The sequence below is a fragment of the Pyrus communis genome, chromosome 15 (genome assembly GCF_041283825.1).
Source record: "Pyrus communis isolate YQ-2024b chromosome 15, ASM4128382v1, whole genome shotgun sequence".
Classification (NCBI taxonomy): domain Eukaryota; kingdom Viridiplantae; phylum Streptophyta; class Magnoliopsida; order Rosales; family Rosaceae; genus Pyrus; species Pyrus communis.
Genome location: NC_142579.1, coordinates 15,203,333 through 15,229,192, shown reverse-complemented (window position 1 = coordinate 15,229,192; position 25,860 = coordinate 15,203,333). Strand labels below are relative to the sequence as shown.

Sequence of the window (25,860 nt, the reverse complement as noted above, 5' to 3'; positions counted from 1 at the left end):
GGTTGCAGCAAGGCCCAGAGGGCTGCTGCCGTGGTGGTGCGATGGTGGTACCGCACAGTGCCCAACGCCATATATATATATATATATATTTTCGACATCGTTATGGTTTGAAAAAACCCTAGAATTGCTTTTAATTTGTTTATATGCTTTGACTCACAAATTCCATATAGCAATTTAATTGCATAATGCATGAAACAAATATATATATATATATTGACAAATATATGAACATATACAATATATATATATATATATATATATATATATATATCAGAAGGAAAATATAAACATAGAGGGGTTCATGCATCATGGGGAATGTTTTCATGCTTCGTGGACGTTTCAAATATCTTCCTTTAGTTTAAGCGTACCTGATTGGCAGAAAACAAAGAAGAGCGTTTGAATTTTGTGGAAGATAACCTTACTCAGCTACTGGTAAGAGCGTGCTGATAACGTGTTGTAGAGCTATTTGATTGAATTAATCTAAGGGATTAGAGAAAGAGGAGGCCAGCTGTAGCAAGAGGGAAGAGAGAGATTTAATTGTGAGGTGTGTTTTGTATCACCCCCATTGTGCCTTTATTTATAGTAGTAGGATAGGTAAAAACCTTACCCTTTTAGGATTGCAACTCTTAATAGGTAATCAACTCCTAATAGGAATATAAGAGATATCCCTATATCTACTTGGATTTACACAATCACATTTCTATTCTAAATATGATTGCAACATATATATATATATATATATATATATATATATATCTGTGTGTGTGTGTGTGTGTGTGTGTGTACACAAACACATATTTCATATTTCAAGGAAACCTTTAAGAGAAGAGATCTCTATTTTCTTTTTCATAAAAATGGGGATTAGTTGTTGGATCCACACCAAATTAAACTTTAACGATCCAAACTGTTTATTTTTCAAGTTACATTTCATAAATCATTCTTACAAAATATTAGTCAAATCGAAAATATTTGAGACATCTAATTGAGTTCAAAGAAATTGACGAATATATTCTCTAAAATACATTGAATTTCATTATGATAATTAAATAGATAAATGATTTCGGATTGAATTGAATTTTTGTAAGAATAATCTATAAATCAAGACTTACAAAATAAACAGTCCCAATTTTTTGTGTATATAGTATTTATTTATTTGCTTTGCAAAAGGACATGGGACTGTGTTCTCAAGAAAATTGAAGGGACCAGCACACCACATCCCCAGATTTCTTAATTTGGGCATTTTCTTCATCATTACAATTTACATCCACTTCCTTCTACCCTTTTTCATTTACCCAAAAATTAAAACGAAAACAAATTTTGCAAACGGGAGGGCACAAAAATCCCCATCTTTAGAATGCACACTTTTCCGCATAACCACAAACGCTTCTAATAATATTTGGCACAAAAGTTGTAAGTGTTGGTTGTAAAAGCATTTCGGTTTTTATTAAAATTTTGGATACACGCTTCAAGTAAAAGCTCTTGTGAGCGAAAGTGCTTGATCAAATACTTCCAAACGGTCCAAAATTTTAACAATAATCTAAATGCTTGCTAGAAGAAAAACTTTTAACCTTTTCTCCTTTTCCCCCAAATAAAAATAAAAAAATAAAAAAATAAAAAAATAAAAATAAAAAGGGTCTTTAACATTGTCAGAAGCACATTTGGTTATATGAGCGCATTTAGTAACACATCAAATCATCTAATATTCATTTTGGCAAGTCCAGCTCAAATAAATTTGGCAAACTTCCACAACTGTACCAAGCATTGATCTGAGTATTCGGCTACTTGACAAATCCACTTATGCTGCTTGTACTCTCTCCATTGATGAGCTTCTGGGAAACAGGGAGGCCAAGATCAAACGGCCCCAAGGAGTCGGTCTGTGTGTGTCCAAGCAGTAAATTAAAACCATTAGCAATTTACAATTTCGGAAACTTCAAAACAATCAAATCACTTTCGATAAGATATTCAAATACCCATTTGATGCCTGACAGCCCAAGACTTCTGTCATCGTTGTTCACTCGCGAACAAATCATGAGAGCTGTATTCGATTCCTGACAAGCACGCTGGTCTTGCAGCAGCCCATCTACATTGTTAGACTGCAATAGACATCCAACATAAGATATTTTCGTTTTACTTGAAATTTTCAACGGCTTGAATGGCCCAAGTGAGTTCATACCCCTGACAAGGAACACAGCTACATGCTGTTTCAAATCTTGACAGAGCCTTTATCCCAATGACTTTGGGATGATACTAGTGAATTAAATAGCCTCGCCATATGATATTACACACTATAGGCGAAGGTTTTCATGCCTTGCTGTTAAGTAAGGTGGAAGCTAGCTACTTGCTCGTTAAAGGTGCTTAAAGAGACTTACGCAGGACATTAAAAAATACAAAGCAATGTATTGACATTATCGTCCTATCCTGATCAAGTAAACTTTTGAAAGGTGTACAAAACCAAACAGATGATTAATACATCAATGGATAAGATATACCAGAAGTGACTGATCAATCAGGTTCTTTTATGTCTTAACAATATAAAAAAGTAAACGACAGACAAATTTGATATCTCATTTAACCAAATCAAAGGTTATAACACCCTTCAATGTCAAGACATTCAGAAACTTGACTTCAATATACTAAATATTCACCATGCCTCATTTCAAGACAAGTTCTGATTACCAGTTAAAACAATTTCAGATTGATGAAAAATCCAAATATATTTATGGAGTAGGAAGATCTATGGAATTTATCATACCAATCCAACAAAGTAGTATTCGAAGCATAGTTAATTTAAATGAGACCAAAGCCACAAAACATGAAATACAGATTTAAACAACATAAAAATAGCTCAGTTGCAATAACAGAATGAAATGCATGAATAGAACTCAGCTAACCTTTGCTGCATTAGGGAGCTTGAATAGTTTAGAACCAGGATTCTGGTTGAAACCTCCACGACTTCCACCAAACCCCAGAACATCTTTTCCCGACAAAGAGAATTTTTGAGAAGGAAATGCATGGCAAGTTTCTTCAGCATCAAAAATAGATAAGCATGAGTCATGAGTGGATGGCCTTTGACCTTGAGGATGTGGCAAGCCTGCATTGCTCTCAACTGGTTGTGCATAAAATTGATCGAGCTTGCCCTGCATGGATGCTTCGGACAAGAGGCCACCAATGCTTATAGAAGGACAATCCCACAACGCAAATGACTTTGAATCATTTTTTGTTTCAGTAGGATGAAAGCCTTCATTTTTCCCAATTTGTTTTTCTTCACTGTTATTGCACTTGGCCTGTAAAGATGGGATAAGGCTTTGTTGTTGTTGTGGTTGTTGTTGTAGTATAGTGATAATTTTAAGGTTAACCCATGTAAGGTATGTGATCGCACACACACATATGAATAAAAGAACAAACAATCAATCAGAGAAAGAATCAGCAGAAAAATTTACCTTGAGATTAACAACTCCAGTAGAAATATTCTCAGCATCTGCATTTATTGTTTCTCTTGCTTTGATTGATCTGAAATCTTTTGTTGCTAACACAGTCTGTTTCCCTAATTCATCATATACATTCTCTGTGGAGGCGCTTCTACATCTCTGTTCAACCTCAGATTGTAAGTCATTAGCTGATGTAGAAGGTTGATCAGCACCTTTAGGTTCAGTAGAGAGCCAGCCATACCTTAAGAAGCATATCAAGTCAGAAAAATTAAATAATACATTGATTAAGAAAATTGAGTAAAGACTTATACCTTAAGCGAAAAACTGCAGGGCATCCAATATCTGCATAGACAGCTCCGGCACTAATGTCACCATCATTCAGTGTCCATCTTCTGTTACTAGACATACTGTCATGCATCTTATATGGGAATAGAACCAGCTCATTAAGAGCAACGCTTGAACTCCCCCACTTGTCATTAAGGTGCTTTAGCACAGAAGTAATCTTCTTCTGTGGTCTAAGAATGAGTTCTAAATATGGATGATGTCCATCCTGAAAATGAAATAAAAGGAAAACAAACTAAGAAATTAAAGTGACAAAATCTTTTATCTTGCAGATGCATAGTGCTGTTCTAATTTTTCATATCTTCATGATTTATGATCAACCTTTTCCAATCGCATGCGAGTAACTTCATTTACAGGGAAAAGCTGCAACTTGATCTTTGACTGCGGAAGAAATGTTTTCCCTTGACAACACTCAAGATCAGGCGGTCTCTTTGTTATTCCTGAAAAGGGCCCACCTTTGTCAGGAAGCTCCAAATACATGCCATCAGCACACCCACCTTTCCCTAAGAAGGATAAGATGCAACTAATTAAAGGAATGCCCAAGATAGGCGCAATTGAAAATTCAATATGCATAACATCTCAGAGCATGGACATGCTAATCAAATCAAAGGACATTTGTCTAGAATTATTTGTAATATTTTGTGGAAAACCTTCTACTTGCAAGAAAGTGCAAGAATGACCAATTGAGTTAAAAGCATTCAAGCTTTACTCAGATGGGATTACCTACCTGTTGCTTTGGGGCAGACTCGGGTAGTTCTCCCTGTTTTCTGTTCTCTCATGCTACTTCCTATACCTGCTCTGCTTTCTATAGGAACCTTGATCACCTTCCTGTTTGTTTCTCTACAAACTTTCATGCTGGTTAGGCTTCACCGATCTTTAGCCTACTGTCACGCAGTCCTTCTCCTAAGTAAGACAATACTGCATTTTTTTCAGGCTTCAACGAAATTGGACATCAAGAAACTAATTAATTGGTGTACACCAAGAGTATTCCATTTTTGTTTAAATTTTTGTTTCTCGTCTTCTTCTATATGAAACGAGAGCCTATATCATTTGAATGGCACAAAAGCTACGCTGCCCTGTCTCACACATATTATCCTAATTGTTTCCTGCAATTTTCTACCCAAAACATAGATTTCATAATAACCTGCACGAAACAAAACCCGAAACAAAAATGACCGGCCAATTAAAATTCTGCACTATAACGATCCCGTGCTCTCGTCAGTCCAAGTTCAACTCTTCCAAATTGACACTCCAAATTCGAAAATTTGAGAATTCTCCGTATTAAATTAAACGAATTTGAGATTTAATTTAAAGTTTGAAGATCAACCCCTTGCCAGAATTACACACACACACGGAATCCCAGTAACTCCAGGAGCTAGGGTTTCGATGAATACCCATATAAACAAACGAAAGTAAATTAAACGATTCTGAATGAAAATAGTGTGCCCTAATTTCTCGTAATGGAGACCCAAACAATAAAGAATAAAAAACACAATTGAATCTGTAAACATATATAGCTCTTGGGTCGAATCACTTTACCATAATTTAGAAGAGAGAGAATCGTACCTTAATAGAGAGAGAGAGAGAGAGAGAGAGAGAGAGAGAGAGAGAGAGAGAGAGAGAGATTGGCGGGAATGAATCTGGAATTTACAAAGCTCTGTTTGAGTTTGAGTGGGTCTCCACTTTATACATACTGCCGGCTAGACCAAATGCAATTGATGGGAGAGGATAAAAGCTGAAAATTGGGCTGAAATTGGTCTTGGAGAAAAAATGATTTTGGGCCTGATTCTCCCACAATTTAAGTTTGGGATAAGCCACTTAATACTACGCTATGGTGGTATCTTCCTTACTTGCAAGTAAAAAGTTTTATATTCAATTCTCATTAAAGGTGAATTTAAACCATATTATTGCTAGTCCATTGTGAGGCTAAGTTCATCCCCTCCCCTTAATGTAGATAATATTATTTGTTAAAAAAATATATATATGGGATAAGCGCGACTGTTTTTCCCCCATCCGCAGCCTACCGACGTGTGCTACGCATGCCACACGACAAAGCATCAGCTGCAGGGTTCCACGCTGGCGTGTGTGTCTACCACTTGCAACAAGCCCAAAGGCTCTTTTTTGAGTACTACAAAAAACTACCTTAAGTATGGGTTGAACCACGATCTCATTCATGTTTTAAATATTATAATGTCATATCTCAACTTATGAATTCGTTACAATGTCACACCTCCGTTAGGCTTCTTGTCACTTTGACTGTTAAATAATGATGTGGCAAGAACGGGGCCCACTCCTTCGGTAATTAGAATAAAAAATTAATTAATTAATTAATAATTTATTTATTTATTATTAATAAAAATTTAATAATTTAATAATAATTTATAATTTAACAGTCAAATTGACAGAAACTTAACTGAGGTATGACATTGACACGAATTCATAAGTTGAGGTATGACATTACAATGTTTAATACATAAGGTATGAGCTTGGGGTTCGACCCATAATTAAAGTAGTTTGGTGTAATTTACCCCTCTTTATTTAATCGGACGGTTGTAATGTTTGGTTGATCCAATGATCCAAATTTAGATTTAAAGCACTCCCCCTCAAGTGTTAGAGCAAGGTCTACCTGTTGTAGGAGAGCAAGGGCAAGGGCAAAGCACTTGAATTACGCTTACTATTCACTTTAAACAGTAGTTGCCTTTGCGCAACTCAACCCCTTTTCAAAAAGGAAAGGATGATGGCAAGGGCGAGGGCTATTCACAAAAAAAAAAAAAAAAAAAATGTTATTCTTTTTATGTTTTATTGGCCTTATCTTCCACATGTCATTATCACCTAAATTTTTTATGAGATTTTCAATAAATGACAAAGATACTTGTTTGTAAGTGTGTTATGTGTAATTGTGTTATTTGTAGGTATGTTGAATGTCACATCCCGGCCCGGGATGGATCACTTCCCGGGCCCGCTCCACCACCGTAGCACGATATTGTCCGCTTTGGGCTTACCATTCCCGCACGGTTTTGTTTTTGGGAACTCACGAGCAACTTCCCAGTGGGTCACCCATCATGGGATTGCTTTAGCCCCCTTCTCGCTTAACTTCGGAGTTCCTACGGAACCCGAAGCCAGTGAGCTCCCAAAAGACCTCGTGCTAGGTAGGGATGAGAATATACATTTAAGGATCACTCTCCTAGACGATGTGGGATGTCACATTGAACTTTGTAAGTTTGTTTAAAAAGATTGTAATAAAAATAAATATTGAGTTGTGGTGTGGTGTTGTGTGGGGAATGAATAAGATGGTAAGGTAAAACATAATAAAAAATATTTTTTGTATTTTTATTTTTACAGTTGAATTAATCCTGATTGTTGAATTCCAAAATTTTATGAAATCAGATACAACAAATTATGCCACGTAACTCAACTAATAAAATCCAATTTTTTTTACTGTTGGACAAGGTTCTAAAAGACGCTAGGCACTAGTCGGATGGCGGGCTGGGGCCTAGCGCCTAGGAGGACTAGATGGATTTAAGTAAATCTATTGTATTTTGTGTAAATAAATGTCTGTTTATACTTAAAATATATATAATTTTATCATAAACTAGAAAATAAAATGACATATATATTATGAAGTATTGGAACATAATAAAAGTGTCACGCCCTGTCTCTGAAATATTTATTTTCGGGAAATAGTTCCAATGATAGGCCCAATTCAAATCTCCTGTTTGATTTATTAAATGTTCACACAATTTATAACTAGAATTTAAATATACAAAACATAAGATTTCCTTTTATAATAAAATTCCAAACTCCTTTCTTAGTTCAATTTCTCAATCAAAGTTTTGTCCCATTTATTTAATCTCAATTATTGTATGGCTGCATCTAACGTCTCGTTAGACTGCCTACGTACCCTAAACAAGGATCAAGCCATTCGTAGTTCACATATACAAAAATTCAAACCAAATCCAAATATATTCATTTAATCCAGCATATACCACAATCGTATTAATATTCAAACCATAGCAGTTAGGTCTCAAAATCATAATGAAAATAACGAAATTTGCATAAAAATACAATGTCGGCTCCTTGGCCGTGCGCCATTGCACCCTCCCCTGGCTCGCGGGAAAATTCAACTATTTCTAAAAATTACCAAATTTTATAGGTAAATAGATCTCAGTGACGGGAACAATTTTTATACATGTGGCCAAGTCTAATTTGGGCAGGAAACACCTGAAAACTTCCTTGAACCGCCAGAAACCCTTGAATTTGGGTGTGTTCGATCTAAACTCAAACAAACCCCAACGTCCCCAGACTTGTTTGGGCTTTGTTTCTGAGCTCAAGAGGGTACTAAAGGTGGTGGTGATTGAGCAAAAATGTTTCAGATTTGGTGGATCTCCACCTAAGGCCGACGCACCCACCGTGGGTATTTTCCTCAAAATTGAACTCCCCCTCGTCGATTTAAGTGTAAAAATTGAAGAGGGATCAATTGGTCTTGGAGTGAAGTCATTTTGGCACCATTGAAGTCATCAACGATTGTCAGAAACGGAAAATTTGACCGGGTCGAGTCGGCAAGCTGAGGGAGGGTCTGGTTCTCCTTTTCTGTTCTCCCTCATTTCCCCTCCTTTCTTTTTTTTCTCTACTCTCCTTCTCGTCCTAGCCGTCCATTTCTTTCTTCCCTTTTCTTTTCCTTTCATCCCAGCCACACACGTGGCATAACACATGGCTTTAGATTTTCTGGAGCCTTCCAAAGAAGTTTAAAATTACCAATTTATCCCCGACTTTAAACGTTAATAACTTTTTCGTTATAACTTCGTTTAACAAATGGTTTGCGCCCACACGTTCATGAGATCGAGCTCTATTCAAAAATATAAATTGTGACCTCAAATGGTTCGTGGATTTTAAATAATAAATTTTCAAACTTCAAACTTCGTACATTATAATAATTTCCGGAATTAAAACTTTAAAAATTTCCCAATTTCTATTTTCATAACCATAAATCGATTTTTTTTTTCGATCTTCTCCACATATTCATATATTTAAATTTTCAGGGTATTACATTCTCCCTCCGTTAAAATAAACCTCATCCTCAAGATTTCAACATTCAAGTTAGGAGATGGAACTAGCACCATTTCCACCATTTCCTTTATGGTGAATAAAATTATAACATCTGTCTACGATTTTATTCAAGTTAGAAATAAATAATCAATGAATAATTTATCGTGATTTTCACACATTTTCTCAATTTTCCAACTACATTACTTGATAAGTAAAAATATCATAACTTCTAGCCACATACATTAACAGAATAAATATCGTAAATTCTAACCACATACATTAACAATGTCAAGGTCAACCACTACAATTTACAAATCCATTAACAAAAATTCCAACCAAAATCATTTGAATTTCAACCCTCATTACTTGCCACTACATTAAAATAAAAATCCGCAAGTTCCGTTAGAATGAAATCAAAATCTCATTCCTTGATTTCCTTCATTTTCGCCATTTACTTAATTACACATAGCAAAATTAATAATTTTATCTCTCTTCTCCTCTCCGTTGATTAATGAATGGGCATGGATACCAAATATATATACGTTCTTGAACTCTTTCTAGAAGAGCTTCCCACACATGAGCATGAACCGGACATAGATCTCCAAAAGCTATTCAAGGACTACTAAACGCCCTAATTATAAAGAAACCAATACTTGAAATTAACATGCATCAACCAATCAAGGCACGGGTTGAACTTGAGAATATGTTCATCTATTGCATTTGAATTTAGAGCATTCGGGATTACACACACAATTAAAAGATCGTTATTAGAGTGACACACTAGCTAGGTCACAATTTTTTTTATTTATTTATTTATTTTTTCCTTCATTCTTCCACCACTAAATATTAAACCAAACATAACCTCAATTTGTGGTTTCCTTCATCTTCGGTTGTGATTTCATTCCCTTTTGTAAAATCATCATGATTTTAATAAATATTAAAATTTTCAACCATAATTATCATTGGCCATAAGAGTTTAAAATTTCTAGCCATAATCATCTTTGGCAAAACAAAGATTTCTACCATCGATTTACAAAAAGTGATTTGAACTACTCTCACCATTCCTTTTATAATGAATAAAGTTATAACCTCATTCTACGAGTTTATTCAAACTCAAAATAAAGAAATCAATGAATAAATCATCGTGATTTCCGCCCACATTCACAGATTCCCAGCCATATTCATTGGCAAAATAATATCAACCTTAAGCCATAAATCTTGTTGGCTAAATAAATATTAAAATTTCAACCAACCATTAAAATAGACAAATCAAGTTCCAAAATTCCAACCAAATTTATTGGAATTTCCAATCACATCACTAGGTAATGGAAGGAAGAATATCAAGTGATCACAAATGAACCGAATTATGAGTCATTGATCAAATTTGACTCAAATTATTTCCATATCATCTATTATATGCGTACTTTTGCTCAAAAACAAATTTGACATTCCTTTAGTTTTGTTTTCAGAGCATACCTATGTCATATTTTACTACACAAGGAACGAGATCATAGGTATCAATGTGAACTTTGTGAAAACAATCTTTGAATCAAGAATAGCTATCATGGCAGTAGTTATTCTCTTTCTTACACATGAAGGGTTAAACTTTAGTAAACATGCCACGTTCAACCAATTTGATTTGAATCAAGGTTATAATGGTAAGACGAGCATCGATATTAAGATCATTTATTGGCTGAGTTGTGCAAGAATAATTTTATAAACTTCCACATACTCCAACACAATGAATAAGATGGTAATAATTCAACAAATTTGTTTCCAATTTCTCACGAAAACAAATTATGCAATCAATTCATGTATTAATTTAAAGGTAGTCTCAGTCATAGAACTAACTTATCTCACATTGACAAAGTCACATGCCAAATTTCTAGCCATGACTAACGTGGCTAACAAAATATCAGAATTTCACCCCATAATGTGTTAATAGCGAACCAAACCAATCAAGTGTATAATTATCAACTTTTTCTATCAATTCTTTTCATCAAACGAAGAAACTCAGTTGGGAAAGCAGTTCTATTAAACAAACTCAAAAATTTGATTCCATAATTTCTTTATATCCACCCACCATTCTCATTATAATGGCAAACCATAATCACAGTTTATAATTTCATTCCCCTTCAACAAATCATCATATCTTCCATAAATATTAACATTTCCGACCACATTTATCGTTGTCCAACATTTTAAAATTTCTATCCACACTTATCATTGACAGAACAATGATTTCACCGTCATTTTCTTTTATTTCAATTAGTGACTAGTAGCCTGGAAAAGATTGTAATATACCTGGCCAATACACATCACACTTTATTTTTCCTTTTCTTCTTCTTCTTCTTTTTTTTTTTTTTTTTTTTTTTTTGTTTTTTTTTTTCACATCTACAGGCCTTTTCCGTCCAATTTCACCTTCACGAGCCTTTCTCTCCCCATTTCACATTATGGGCCTTTTTTGCCCAATCTCACATGTCCACCCTTATATCCATGGACCTTATTGCCCAATTCACATATCCACCCTTATATCTCAATTCAATTTCTCAAGTGCCAGGTATAATACAAATTCTCCATCTACTTGTCACCACCTCACAATCACCTTAACATTCAACATTTTCATAATGCATAGCCTAATATCGATTCAATTCAAGATTAGTCCAAAACTTTAATCAAATGCTCATCTTCGAAGCTATAACATGAATACGATATTTTAAAATTTTCCTACTCCCATTCAATTCAATTCAAAGCATCATAATTCACAATATATACATTCCACATAATTTCCGTCATACTCATAGAACTTATGAAATAAAGCAATATCAATACAATTCATAATTCACACCCACAACTCAATAATATCTCATAATACATAACATAATGTCAATCCAATTCATTTCACTTCATGATGATTCTCAACATATATAGATATATTTCACATAACTTTCTCATTACTCAAAGAACTTAGAAATAATGCATTATAACCGCAAATCACAATTCCCATTAACGAAACCTTCATATTTACCAAGGAAATTGCACCACAAACATAACACAATTTATATATGTATTTCACATATAAAACATGAATGCCACTTTATTCCTGAAAATATGAATTAATGCAACCACAATGCATGTCATAATTCACACCAATAAGACTCAAGAATAGTGCATCTTGTAGAATAGGATCATTTGCTCTGATATCATTTTGTCGCGCCTCGGCTCCGAAATATTTATTTTCAGGAAATAGTTCCAATGATAGACCCAATTCAATTCTCCTGTTTGATTTATTAAACGTTCACACAATTTATAACTAGAATTTAAATATACAAAACATAAGATTTCCTTTTATAATAAAATTCCAAACTCCTTTCTTAGTTTCTCAATCAAAGCTTTGTCTCGTTTATTTAATCTCACTTATTGTATGGCTGCATCTAATGTCTCGTTAGACTACCTACGTACCCTAAATAGGAATCAAGCCATTCGTAGTTCACATATACAAAAATTCAAACCAAATCCAAATATATTCATTTAGTCCAACATATACCACAATCGTATTAATATTCAAATCATAGCAGTTAGGTCTCAAAAGCATAATGAGACAATTCGTATAAAAACAAAATGTCGGCTCCTTGGCCGTGGGCCACCGCACCCGCCGTCGCGGGTGGCAGTCAGCCGCCCCAATTAGCCGGAAAATTCAACTATTTCTAAAAATTACCAAATTTTACAGGTAAATTGATCTCAGTGAGGGGAACGATTTTTATACATGTGGCCAAGTCCAACTTGGGTGGGAAACACCTGAAAATTGCCTTGAACCACTGGAAACCCTTGAATTTGGGTGTGTTCGATTTGACCTCAAACGAACCTCGACGCCCCCAAACTTGTTTGGGCTTTGTTTCTGAGCTCAAGAAGGTACTAAAGGTGGTGGTGATTGAGAAAAAACATTTCAGATTTGGTGGATCTCCACCCAAGGCCGACGCACCCACCATGGGTATTTTCCTCAAAATTAAACTCCCCCTCGTCGGTTTAAGTGTAAAAATTGAAGAGGGATCAATTGGTCTTAGAGTGAGGATCATTTTGGCACCATTGCAATCATCAACGGTGGTCGGAAACGGAAAATTTGACCAGGTCGGGCAGGCGGGCCAAGGGAGGGTCCGGTTTTCCCTTTCTTTTCTCCCTCCTTTCCCCTCCTTTCTTTTTTTCTCTTCTCTCCTTCTCATCCTAGCCTTCCATTTCTTTCTTCCCTTTTCTTTTCCTTTCATCCCAGCCACACACGTTGACACACCCCGACCCAGAAAGTCCACTTGGACCCTGAATCGAGCTGTGCTGGCCGACACCTGGAAGGTGACGAAGCCATAAAATGTGATAGTGTATAAAAAGTGAATGAATTTGAATCTAAAAGTGTCCAAATACCAGAGTGCACTACAAGTGGGAGCGAACCCATTTCACACGCGATGTCAGAGCATAAGTAAGGTACAGTAGTGTGGGTAAGAATCATACCCTCAAAAATATCCATCAATACTAAGATTCGCCACAGATTCTTGTCGATACAAACTCAGCAGTTAAAACCTGGAGGGCACCAAACAGAAGGTGTGAGTAAGCAATAAAACCATGCTTCCCAAAGTTACTACCTCTCAAAAAGTAATGCCCCTAAATGTAAAACCCGTATCGTTTTCCATAAGACAGTACAACATATATACAGATATCCAAACCATACTCAGAAATGACCAAAACCACGGTTTGCCATCAACTCCACCATACATTAATAAGAAGGCCAAATGAACTAAATCAATACAAAGTGATATATCAATCAGAGTCATCTAAAATGACTTGTACATCTTATCCATATCTCATCAATCATGGCTAGCATATAAGTCGGAGTCACCTATAGTGACCTGTACGACTTATCCATATCTCATCAATCATGGCTAGCATATAAGTTGGAGTCACTTATAGTGACCTGTACGACTTATCCATATCTCATCAATCATGGCTAGCATATAAGTCGAAGTCATCTATAGTGAACTGTAAGACTTATCCATATCTCATCCGTCATGGCTAGCATATAAATCGGAGTCACCTATAGTGACCTGTACGACTTATCCATATCTCATCAATCATGGCTAGCATATAAGTCGGAGTCACCTATAGTGACCTGTACGACTTATCCATATCTCATCAATCTTGGCTAACCAATAGCTCAATAAGTATACCTGCACACGAGTCGGAACCACCTAAAGTGGTCTGTACGACAGGACTGGGTGTAAATAAATACGTTCAAGTGCTACGATCACGTGAAGACTGGGCGAATAATCGCGGGTCACCTACGAGTCGGAACCACCTAAAGTGGTCTGTACGACAGGACTGTGCACCTACCTTGAATCCAAGGTGAGCGTAAGGTGCGGGAGGTGAACATCACGTGAAGGACTGTGCCCTGGCCACGGGCGGGAGCACTAACACCGGGGTGCAGGTTTATAAGCTCTCAATGCATCTCAATATAACATGTGCAACTCATGGCAACCAGTAGTATCGAAATTGCTTAACTCATAACTGTAGTCATGCTATAACACAATCGATTCAACTATTACCATAAACTCACCTGAACTTACCTGGGTGTCCTGAGTTCACCTTTGCACTTGAAAGCATTCCCAATAATTATATGCAAGTAATATACATATGGATATATCATGATGCAATCTACTACTTAACCATGTCGTAGCATTTTCAATTATAAACAATATGGTGTGAAGTGTACAATCAGTAACACCCTACTCCCAAACTACTTATTTTCAGGGGTAATTATCCATGACAACCCAATTAACTCTAATTTAACTAACTAATTCACAAAACTAAAACTTGCCTTTACAAATTTCCTTCGCATTACTCAATTTCCCAAGCAAGGCTTTTGTCTCAAATATTTTATGGCTGCATCTAACGTCTCGTTAGACTGCCTACGTACCCTAGACAGGGATCAAGCCATTCGTAGTTCATATAGTACTTCAAGCATTCACAATAAATATGTATGAAAGTAATATGCCTAATCAATTTAAAAGTGTCGATAGAACTCTCAATAATATGTACGATAAAAAGGAAAAGATGCACTCACCTGGAGTCCACGCTATGATTCTCTAGCGCACGCATCGAGGCGTCCTGAATGATTGGTCCCTGTGACCAATTATCAAATCACATCTCAGAACTCTTATCCGTAGAATATGTAATTCACATAAAACACAACCTCAACGACATTCTAAAATAGTTTGATACCCATTGACCACAAGTCAACCGTCGGTCAAAGATCGACGGTAGGGTTTACAACCCTGTATAACTTGACCCGGAAGATCCGCATATCAGATTTCTAATCCGCAACTCCCAACGATCCACAATATGTTACTAGAATAACATATTAAAATTTCATTACGATCCAACGGTCAGATCTCCGCCAATTGCCTAAAACAAGTGACCGTGAACATTTATTTTACTAACTTACAAATCCAATTCAGGAAGATCCGTAAGTCGGATTCCCGATCCGTAAATTCCTATAATATTTAAATATTACATATTATAATGTGTCCAATTTTGGTGACGATCCAACGGTCGGATCATAGATTCACATTTTATCAAGTAACGTATCGTAACGAATTTAGGTTCCAACTATCAACCTACGTCATTCAAATGACAAAACTGAATTCAAGACATTTGACATAGCCTAAAAATAGCATTGGCGGCCCACTGGCCACGCGCCGCCGCACGCGCCGCCGCGGGTGGCGGTCGGCCGCCCCAACTAGCCGGAAAATTCAACTATTTCCAAAAATTCTCAAACTTCACAGAAATGAATATCTCAGTGAGTGGAGCAACTTTCATACCTGCCACAAAGTCCAAAAGTGGACGGAAGATGGTCAATTTTGCCCACGAAGCCGGCGGGTGCCTAAAACTTCCCGACATCGATTCGTCGTCTACGGTGGTCCAACGGGGTCAAGGTTGGTTGGGTTTTGCTCCTGGGATGATGGGCTACAAAGCCCAAGTGGTGGCATCGGCCATCGCTTTGCCGATTTGCCGGAAAATCGAGAAGGGTGGCCAGAGCACCATTGATTTTCGTCAACTTTCGTGGCCTCAAACCGCCTCATACCATGGTTAATCAAGGTGGTTCTTGGGTGGGTTTTGTAGAGGGGAATGAGAGCTTCAAGATGGTGGTGGTGGCATCGAAAAACTCCACCGGAGTTGGTCGGAATCGCCCTTGGAAAGTGGGTGGTCGCGAGTGGGAAAAACCCACGGGAAAGCTGGGATTTTTTTTTTTTTTTTTTTTTTTTTTTGTTTTTTTCTTTTCTTTCCTTTTTCTGATTGGGCTTCACCTTAAATAACCAATTTCTGATTGGGGATTTAATTTAACCAACACTAAATCTTGAATAACCAATTTTGAACGTCCGTAACTATACCGTTATAATCCGGACTCGTAAACGGTTTTCGCCTATGCGTTCACATCCACGAGTATTACGAGAATATGTTAAAAAAATAAGTCATACGTCTCTCTAGACGATGGTTAACAGAAGTCAAAGTCCTTACCTCTAGGGCAATTTCATAAATTCACGCTTTTTAAATAAAATAAAAACGTAAAATTTGGAACGGGTTGTCACACACGTGGCATAACACATGGCTCTAGATTTTCTGGAGTCTTCCAAAGTAGTTTAAAATTACCAATTTATCCTCGACTTTAAACGTTAATAACTTCTTCGTTATAACTCTGTTTCACAAACAGTTTGCACCCACACGTTCGTGAGATCGAGCTCTATTCAAAAATATAAATTGTGACCTCAAATGGTTCATGGATTTTAAATAATAAATTTTCAAACTTCAAACTTAGTACATTATAATAATTTCCGAAATTAAAACTTTAAAAATTTCCCAATTTCTATTTTCATAACCATAAATCAATTTTTTTTTTTCGATCATCTCCGCATATTCAAATGTTTAAATTTTTAGGGTATTACAGAAAGCATGGAGAGCAAACATATAATGTGTGTTTATTTAAGTGTTCAATAAGTCTCTTACAATTTATTGAAAATAATAAAATGCAAAAGGAAAATTATCTATTTTGTATCTAAGTGAGTTTCAACCTAGGCAGGTGTCTAGGTGGGTTTGGACGGATTAGGCGGTTTAGGCGGTTTAGATGGGTGCCTCAGCAAGTCTAGGCACATTTCTTAATTTTTAGAACACTGGTGTTGGAAATTCAATGACCTCGGTCGAGAGGACCGTTGAAAATCAACAGTTTAGAGAGATGCTGCAGGCTCAGTGCATTGCGTGGGGCCCTGCTGGCTGACGTCACGACTGACGTTGGCGAAATCTAACGGGCTCAAGCCCTGGTTTGAATTAACTGAACAGCCCAATAGTAGTGGTGGAGTCCAGCAATCGGCCACCCCCTCGCCCCATTTTTAGGTCAGTGGATGTGGGGGGGATTCCAGCCTTTTTAACAAACTTGTGGATATGCTCTTAAGTAGGCCTAATTGAGCTTTTCGTGTTGGACCTTTTAGCTAAGTTGTGTTGCTTTCATTTCTATTTTGGGTTTTAAGCGCTCTGTTTGAAAGGAAAAATAAAACATTAGTTTCAAGTTTTACGGGAGTCATACATATCATCTCTTAGTTGCAGAGCAAATTACATGGTAGGAATACATTGTCATGTGATGTCTTATGTCAATGAAACAAGAACATATGGATAAAAAAATTTACAAACATCTTTATTTCATTGGTATAAGACATCACTGTGATGGTGTACTTGTGTTATGTAAGTCTTTCTCCCTACTTGTAAATGAAAAGAATTGTGAAGACCTATATTTTATATATATAAAAAAAAGATACTTATTTTGATTAAAATAAGTCTAATAGACTTTTACGGTAGTATTTGACTTAAAAACTATATTTTTATATTATTCATTTTAATTTTGTAATAGTTCAATACTACAGTCTGAAGGTATTCCTCTTTATTTGGAAGTGAGAGCTTTTATTTTTTTTTTTGAAAAGCAATATATTTTACACTAGGGAGAGCGGGAGAGTTCAGCTAAGTCACATAATGGACAACCTAATTAGGCTCTATATACTGTAGAACTCAGTCGTGCTTCATATCTGTTGGTTTGTTTTATATATGTATGTATATCTGCATAGACGTGTAGCTATCAAACTTTACAATTGGAGATCATCTTACCTATATATAATTATCACATGCTAAATATTATCTCTTATCATTATTAGAGGTTGTGGAATAGAAGAAGACTTAAGCATAGTAATTAATTCGAACATATATCCTTCTTATTGGTTTTAAGAGAAACTATATATGTATATGCTGGTATTCATGCATATAACTTTGCACGAGCCTGAGTAAACCAAGCTAGCTTTCTCGGCATGAAACTGTCTGCATATGTTCATAGATATAGTTTCAACTGTATCAAGTATAGCATGTGTTTGGAGTTGATCAACATATAATAACTTGTGAATTAGTATTGCGAATCGGTAAACTTAAATATGTTAATTAGGATTAGAGTTCATGTCATGCATTTGGTAATTTGCTCATATATGTGAATAAGATTTTATCAAGGTGGTGAACTATTACAAAGTTGGAGCCATGTTTTGGAATTTAGGTAGGAGAAATACGGCAAACCTTTATAGATATTGATTTTATTAAATTGTGCAGTACTATATTTGTGTTGTTTGAGTAATGTGGTTGGGTGTTATTTGGATTATTGCTTTAGTTGGTTGCTTACCTGTTATTTGTCACATCCCGATCCGGGGTCCACCACATCATGGGCTCGCTCCACCACCGTAGCATGATGTTGTCCGCTTTGGGCCCACGATTTTGTTTCTGGGAACTCACACGAAAACTTCTCAGTGGGTCACCCATCATAGGAGTGCTCTCGCGCACTACTTGCTTAACTTCGGAGTTCCCATGGAACCTGAAGCTAATGAGCTCCCAAAAGGCCTCGTGCTAGGTAGGAATGAGAATATACATATAAGGATCACTCCCCTGGGCGATGTGGGATCTTACATTATTACTACTGGAATGTTATAGTTGAGAGCATCATTCATGTGTGTGAAGTGGTTACAACTTCGATGTTGAAAAAGGAATTGGAAATGAGGGTAATTGGAAATGATCTTTTGTGTAGTTGAGCCAAACTCTTAGTAGGTACCAAGTCTCAGGCAAGCCCACACAGTGCACAGATTCTTTAAGGGTAATTTGGGACTGGCGACAAAGAGTTTAGGCAAGATGATTAACAAAAGGAAAAATTGGGATGATTGAGTTACAAGGGGGTTAATTTGTATAACAGAACACGCAAACCATAGTTGCAGAGATAAAATGAACGGTATGGGTCGTGCATGTCCGCATGTTTTATTATATTAATTAATGGGTAGAGATGAGCATTGCACTTATGCATTGTTACCAATAATAATTTGATATTTGGTTACGTGATTTTATGACACTTAATTTAGTATTGTCAATTTACTGTGATAAGCTTGTGTCCCTATTGAGCTTTTGAAGCTTGCCCCTTTATGGTTGTGCAGGTTTACTAGCTAAACAATCAAAATGGTAGGCGGGATGAGATTAGATTAAATGTGAGGATAGAGAATTTATTCATTTATTTATTTTTGCCTTGTAAAGAATTCTTGAGTTTCTTTTATAAGAGGAAATTTATATTTTCCACCCACTTTCACTTCTTTTATTTGATTTTATTTTTAGCTTGCGTGGAGGGCAGGTGTGGGGTTTCATTTTTCCGCCAACCGCGAGTCCGGGGCGTGACAAGAATACTACTAAACTTTAATGGTAAATTTACTATACTCTTATATTTTAAGAATTCGTCAATGTAGTTCTCTTGTTAATATGACACAAACAATCTATTGATTGATAATGAGTCCAAGTAAGCCTCACTTATTTTTTATGTCTGTATGATGATACAGTGATACATGTATCGTATTTTAGGGTAAGTTATATGCTTTTAGTAATTGTACCTTGAAATTTCAAGTGGAGTATATTAGGATACTTTTAGCAGGCTGAAATATAGTCATTTTTATGAAATTTTACCCTTGAATGAGAGAAAAACTTATAATTTGGACAAAAAGTCAAAATTCATAAATTGATTACGCCAATTTCCTTGTTTGGATTCAAGTGGAGTATGTTATCTAAGTTGCCTTGCACATGAATGTTAATGGCCATTTTTGCTCAAGTGTGTTGAATTGGCTACACGTGTGACCTACTATGTAGTACTGCAAAATGACGAGAAAAATATCAATATGATTATGAGTTAAAATTAACTTGTTGACACTCCTAGTATCATTCTATAAGTTTTAGTTTTTAAATATATGACATTGCTACAAGTGGTGAATTGCCCTGTTGATTAGGGTCTTTTTAACTCATTGAGCCTCGCATTCAAACTTTTTTTCATTCTCTTAGTGTAAGCTAGTGTAAATTATCGCTTAAATTAATGGCTAATTTCGCTCAGAGTATGGTGAAAGCATGAGAGACTTGAGTATGCAAAGCAAAAGGGCAGCACGTTAAGAGGGGCAATGCCACTACCTAGCTAATGAATGACTGCTTTTCACGTTTCTTGATACCTTTCTAAATTATATATAAACAAAGACAAACACCTCACTCACTTTTCTCTTTTTAATTAATTAAGGATCACTGGAAAATATGCACATGCCAGTTTCGTGCATGTTTAGAAAAGGAACCATTGGGAAATATACATATAATTTGGTCTATGTGTTTGCTAGGTGTTGAGGTCCAAAAATATCACATGCAAGCTCGGTCAAGTCTCAAAGTCTAATTGCTATACGAGCTTCAAACACATACAAAGGTGAGGAATCAAGAAAGAAAAATATTTACAATCATGTCACACTACTGTTGTTAAGCCGGACATTTATATAAATCCGGCCATGCCGATGCAAATCCATGCATATACGTCATGCCAAGCCTTATCACGTTAATCACTATTCATGCTAAAGTAAGCCCAATTCACATGCCCATGGCTTGCCAAGTGAATTGTGGTGTGGATGGTTACGGAAGTTTATCGGGCCTATGCAGAATCAAGATTATGAAAGACTTTAGGCTGTATGGGAGCCCAAAGATCCAAGCCCATAACCTTTGAAATCCACGTGGGTAAGTTTGAGAGAGAGCAGACTTAGTTTCTTCATTTCCTTAGCAAGTTAACCAACTTAGTTAGAATGAAACCAAACCCCAGACCTTAAGGTCACGTGAAAGCCTAGCAGAGCATGCATTTAATGAGGAGAGAAGTTGACTTTCCCTTCCCAGCACACGCAGAAGAACAACGCGCAAAAGCTAGAAGACCTGTTACCAGAAGTAACGCCTAAGGAAGTTGACCTGGGAAAACAACACCTTGAGAAGAAAGCCTAGTGTAGGTTTCACGAAGCGTACAACGTCTATCTATCTTGTACCAAAACGGAAATAGCAAAAGGACTAAGGGGAAAAAAGAGAGAAAACCAAGCCACATTTAGAGATTCCTTAGGAATCCTAAAAGGGAGTCATTCATCTACAAAAGGTAAGTTAGAAGGCATTTAGGAGATCTAAGAACTCAATCCAGAAAAAAAGGGGAGACGTGAGAAGGTTGTGTTACACCAAGCTAGGGAAGTCTCTCCCTAAGTGCAAACATCATTGAAACCTCAAGGAATATCACCCCTGCAACCTGAGTGTTTTCCATGGCTTTCCTCTGAATATCCTAGCCATTTAAAGCCTTGTTACCACCCTAGGAAACTCAGATTATCCAACCTGGAACACCATACAACCATGCAAGCTCTCCCTCTCCCATGCTAAATCGATAAACTTCTAGCTTCCACACCATGCCTCACTTGAGCTAGCCATTATTTGCTTAATCATGCCATCTTCGAGTTATTGATCTAACCCGGATATTTCCTAAGAGGTGCTAATTCTTTCAAGGTATTCCAGGACTTAGACCAAAACCAAACCAAGGGAGACAAGAGGATGTTCTCAAAACCTAAGTCCACATTGAGCTAAAAGTCTCCCAACACTAAGAGATTAAAACGTAAATTATAAAAGAATCAATTGCTGAATTGGTCCATGCACTCATTAATGTGTCAGTCCTTACTATTTGATTCAAAGCTATTATGTACAATTTTCTATCAATTTAAATCTCGTAACTTTGCTTCATGTATGGGCACATTACCCTCTTAAGCCAAAACATCAATTCCATTTTGTTCAAGCTTTTGAGGAGAAAATTGCTTTCACATGTGGCAAAATAGAAGAAAGGAAGGGAAAAATATCACATGTGAAATTTAATACTAGCACTTTGAGAGTGAAAGGTTATGTTTTGAAAAAAAAAAAAAAATGTCTAACGAGAAAGAATAATTCATACAACATAAATACCAACTAGTCATTGGTTTAGGTGGTATATTTCTCCATTTGGTTGAGGCTTTGAGTTTGAGTCAAGTTGATTACGTAGGTAACGAAACCATATAAGATATTTAGTTATGGTTAGTTCTGTCACATCAGTGCATAAAAAAAAAAAAAAATCAACATCGTACAAAGAATAAGAGGAAGTTGAAACCAATTTTGTGGTCCAACGTCCCAAGGGTCAATAGAAGTGTCATTTTTGTTAGGCAAATATCCAATCTTCCATAAAGCTAAAGACATAATTAGGCATCAAATTAATGGACCCAAAGAAAAGTATCTTTCACATAACCAAGCACATATTATTTATATGAAAACTGTGTTGAAAGTTCACCAAACCCATTTCTATCACCACATGAACAACAATGAATAGAATAGGAATGTGACTTTTATTGGCACAAACGAACAAAGAAAATAACACTCATATGCCCCATCTCCTAAACACATCCATCCCCACAAGATTCATTATTTCATACAAGAGCCTTCAATCATATTATGATACTTCAAGCGACTAATATCAACCCACTAAGTTATACGGTACTAACCAACTATAATTTACTGTATTTTTCTACTCAACACATAAGAGGTTTCAACTTCAAATCATGGCTTTTTAATTCAAAAAAATGATAAATGTATTGACTCGCACGATGTTACTTAGTATTACTATCAAGTAGTATTCTTCTTCACTTGTAAGTAAGAGGTGTTGGAGCAATATTAGAAAATATGAGAATTACTCACAAGAATTCCAATGATAATATTATAAGGAAAATCGCAACATCATTTATGTACAAAATCAATATAAAAGTAAAGGGAAGGTAAGAAAAACTAACAAACTTGGAGATTGAGACTTGCATAAATGCAATGTCCAAAGACAAAATTTCGCCCCTACTCTTGTGTTTGTTGTTCGGTAGGCGTTCTCTCTCAAAATTCAACAATCAATAATCCGAAGTAGAAGCTGTAGACATTGAAATTTCAGTGAAATAAATGTTGACCAATGTATTAAAATTACAACCTTCACTCATTTCACCTACAACTTCCACTTACTTCACCAACCTCACACATTTATTTCACCTACATCACACACTCATTTCACCTACAACTCCCACTTACTTCACCAACCTCACACACTTATTTCACCTACATCACACACTCATTTCACCTACAACTTCCACTTACTTCACCTACATTACACATTTACTTCACCTACCAACTCCACTCACTTCACCAAAAATGGATGGTGGTGATTCACCCTCTTGGCCTATAAATAGCCTTCTCCATCAAGAGGAAAGGGGAGGAATTTACATACACACCAAAACCTTGAAGCCTTTAAACTCTAAAGCTCTCAAGAAAATCCCGAAGGATCAAGAAAGCAATCTTCGTTCTTCGTCAAATCCTCCTTCAAGATCAAGCCCCAACGGCCCTTGAAGAACTTCCACCAACTCAAGATCAAGCCCCGACGGCCCCTTGAAGAAAGTGTTCATCATTCATCATCCGTTCATCCTAAGATCAAGCCCCAACGACCCTTTGGATCAACAACCTCAACAAACCCATACATCTAACCATTCTTCAAGATCAAGCCCAACGCCCCTTAAAGATCCATTCATCAACTGTTCATCCCTAGATCAAGCCTCGACGGCCCTTTGGATCAACAACTCATCCACAAACCTACACCCTACGAAGATAGAATCAGAGGATCAAATTACTAAGAGATTGTAACCCTAAAATCATTAATACAAAAATATATTTTGTACACGTATTCTTGTTTCTTGTTTCAGGAATTTTTCGTGTTTACAAATTTGGCACGCCCGGTGGGACATCTCTACCTCTCATCTCTATCATCAAATCATCGAAAAACGCAAATGGCATCAAGAAAAGATCAAGCTGTTCCCGCAATCAAAGCGAAGAACAAGAACATCATCACCACAAGTGGTGATATTTCGGGCATCACAACCCAAAGTAAGGCAAGAGCTCTTTTTGCCGCGGCTTCTGTCCCTACATTAACTCTGTCAAAGGAACAAGAGCACCTGAGGCACGAGCCTGTGATCACCCTAGCTTTGCTAAGGGTGTCAAGAGGAGAGAGCCCGAGGAAATACTCAGAGTCCCTACTCTCCGACGCTGATTCGAGCAGCAGTACAACCATGCAAGTCATGACCACTGGAGCAACTTCAATCGAGGAGCAGCTAGCTCAGATGAATGAAACAATCGCAAAGCTCACACAAACTGTGGAAGAGAAGGACTTGCAGATTGCCGCACTTGTCAACCAACTAGATGCGTGGCCTGACGTGAAAGTCAACCCAAATGTTGGCCTATTAAAGAAAGAAGTCGACGAAGAAGATGAGCCTCTAGCGGAGAAAGTCGAAGAGAAGCTGAAGCTAGACCAAGCAACGACGTTCATGGGATCTCTCTCTATCCAGCAGCTACAGGAGATGATTGCAAGCACTATCAAGACACAATACGAAGGAAGCTCACATGACTCTGTACTGTACTCAAAGCCTTACTCCAAGAACATTGATGCTTTGAAGATGCCAAGGGGTTATCAGCCCCCAAAATTCATGCAGTTCAATGGAAAAGGCAACCCGAACTTGCAACAATGCTGGGACAGAGGGGGACTACCTCGTCAAACAATTCGTGCGTTCCCTAAAAAGTAACGCTTTTGACTGGTACACCGACCTCGAACTCGAGTCTATCAATAGTTGGGACCAGCTAGAAAGGGAATTCCTCAACCGCTTCTACAGCACTCGCCGTACTGTAAGCATGCTAGAGCTGACTAGTACGAAGCAGTGGAAAGATGAACCTATCGTCGACTACATCAATAGATGGCGCTCCTTAAGTCTGGATTGCAAAGACCGGCTTTCTGAAACCTCTGCCATTGAGATGTGCGTTTAAGGTATGCACTAGGGGTTACATTACATCATCCAAGGCATAAAACCAAGAACATTCGACCAGCTGGCAACTCGTTCCCACAACATGGAGCTGAGTATCGCTAATCATGGGAAAAAGGAGCCGATTACTAACTTCAAGAAGGATAAAGTATTCGCCCCAAATGTAGACAAAACTGGGAAAAAGCTCGCTAAGGAAGCTTTCACTGTCAACACTACCCCCATTAAGACTTCCTTAGCGCCCATCAAGATCTCCTCCAAAAAGAAAACGAAGGAGATAAAGAAAGGTGAGCCGTCTTGCACCCAAGACAGATACAAGAGCACCTTGAGAGAGTTGGAACAGAAAACGTACCCTTTTCCTGACTTTGACATGGCTGCCATGTTAGATGACTTGCTGGAAAAAAAAGTGATTGAGCTACCCGAATGTAAGCGTCCTGAAGAAATGAATCGCATAAACGATCCTAGGTACTGCAAGTACCATCGTATTGTGTGCCATCTTATTCACAAGTGCTTCGTTCTTAAAGAACTCATCATGAAGCTAGCACAACAAGGGCAAATTGAGCTCGACCTTAAGGACACGGCCGCAACGCAGACCACTACAATTGCGTTTGGATCGTTCGATCCAGTGCCTCTCCAAGCGACACCTGACCATTCCCGTGAATGCTCAAGTTGCATGGTACCTCCTACACAACCATCACTGGGGGGAAACGACCAAGATGCACATACTGATGATGAAGAATGATGGATATTGGTAACCTACAAAA

At 37.0% G+C, this 25,860-nt stretch overlaps 1 long non-coding RNA gene and 1 pseudogene across 2 annotated transcripts; both read right to left on the bottom strand.

Moving 5' to 3' along the window:
• Positions 1-1,621: 1,621 nt before the first annotated feature.
• LOC137725474 (TSL-kinase interacting protein 1-like) lies at positions 1,622-4,632 on the bottom strand (annotated as a pseudogene). Its single transcript, XR_015956360.1, has 7 exons — positions 4,498-4,632; positions 4,092-4,273; positions 3,740-3,978; positions 3,382-3,669; positions 2,892-3,303; positions 1,971-2,093; positions 1,622-1,874 (listed from the first exon to the last, which is right to left on the bottom strand). The product of XR_015956360.1 is annotated as a TSL-kinase interacting protein 1-like (transcript).
• An 8,467-nt stretch (positions 4,633-13,099) lies between these two features.
• Positions 13,100-16,153, bottom strand: LOC148690564 (uncharacterized). The gene is made up of 3 exons (XR_015957308.1): positions 15,680-16,153; positions 14,923-14,981; positions 13,100-13,385 (listed from the first exon to the last, which is right to left on the bottom strand). It is a non-coding gene; the product is annotated as an uncharacterized LOC148690564 (long non-coding RNA).
• Between the last annotated feature and the right edge of the window lie 9,707 nt (positions 16,154-25,860).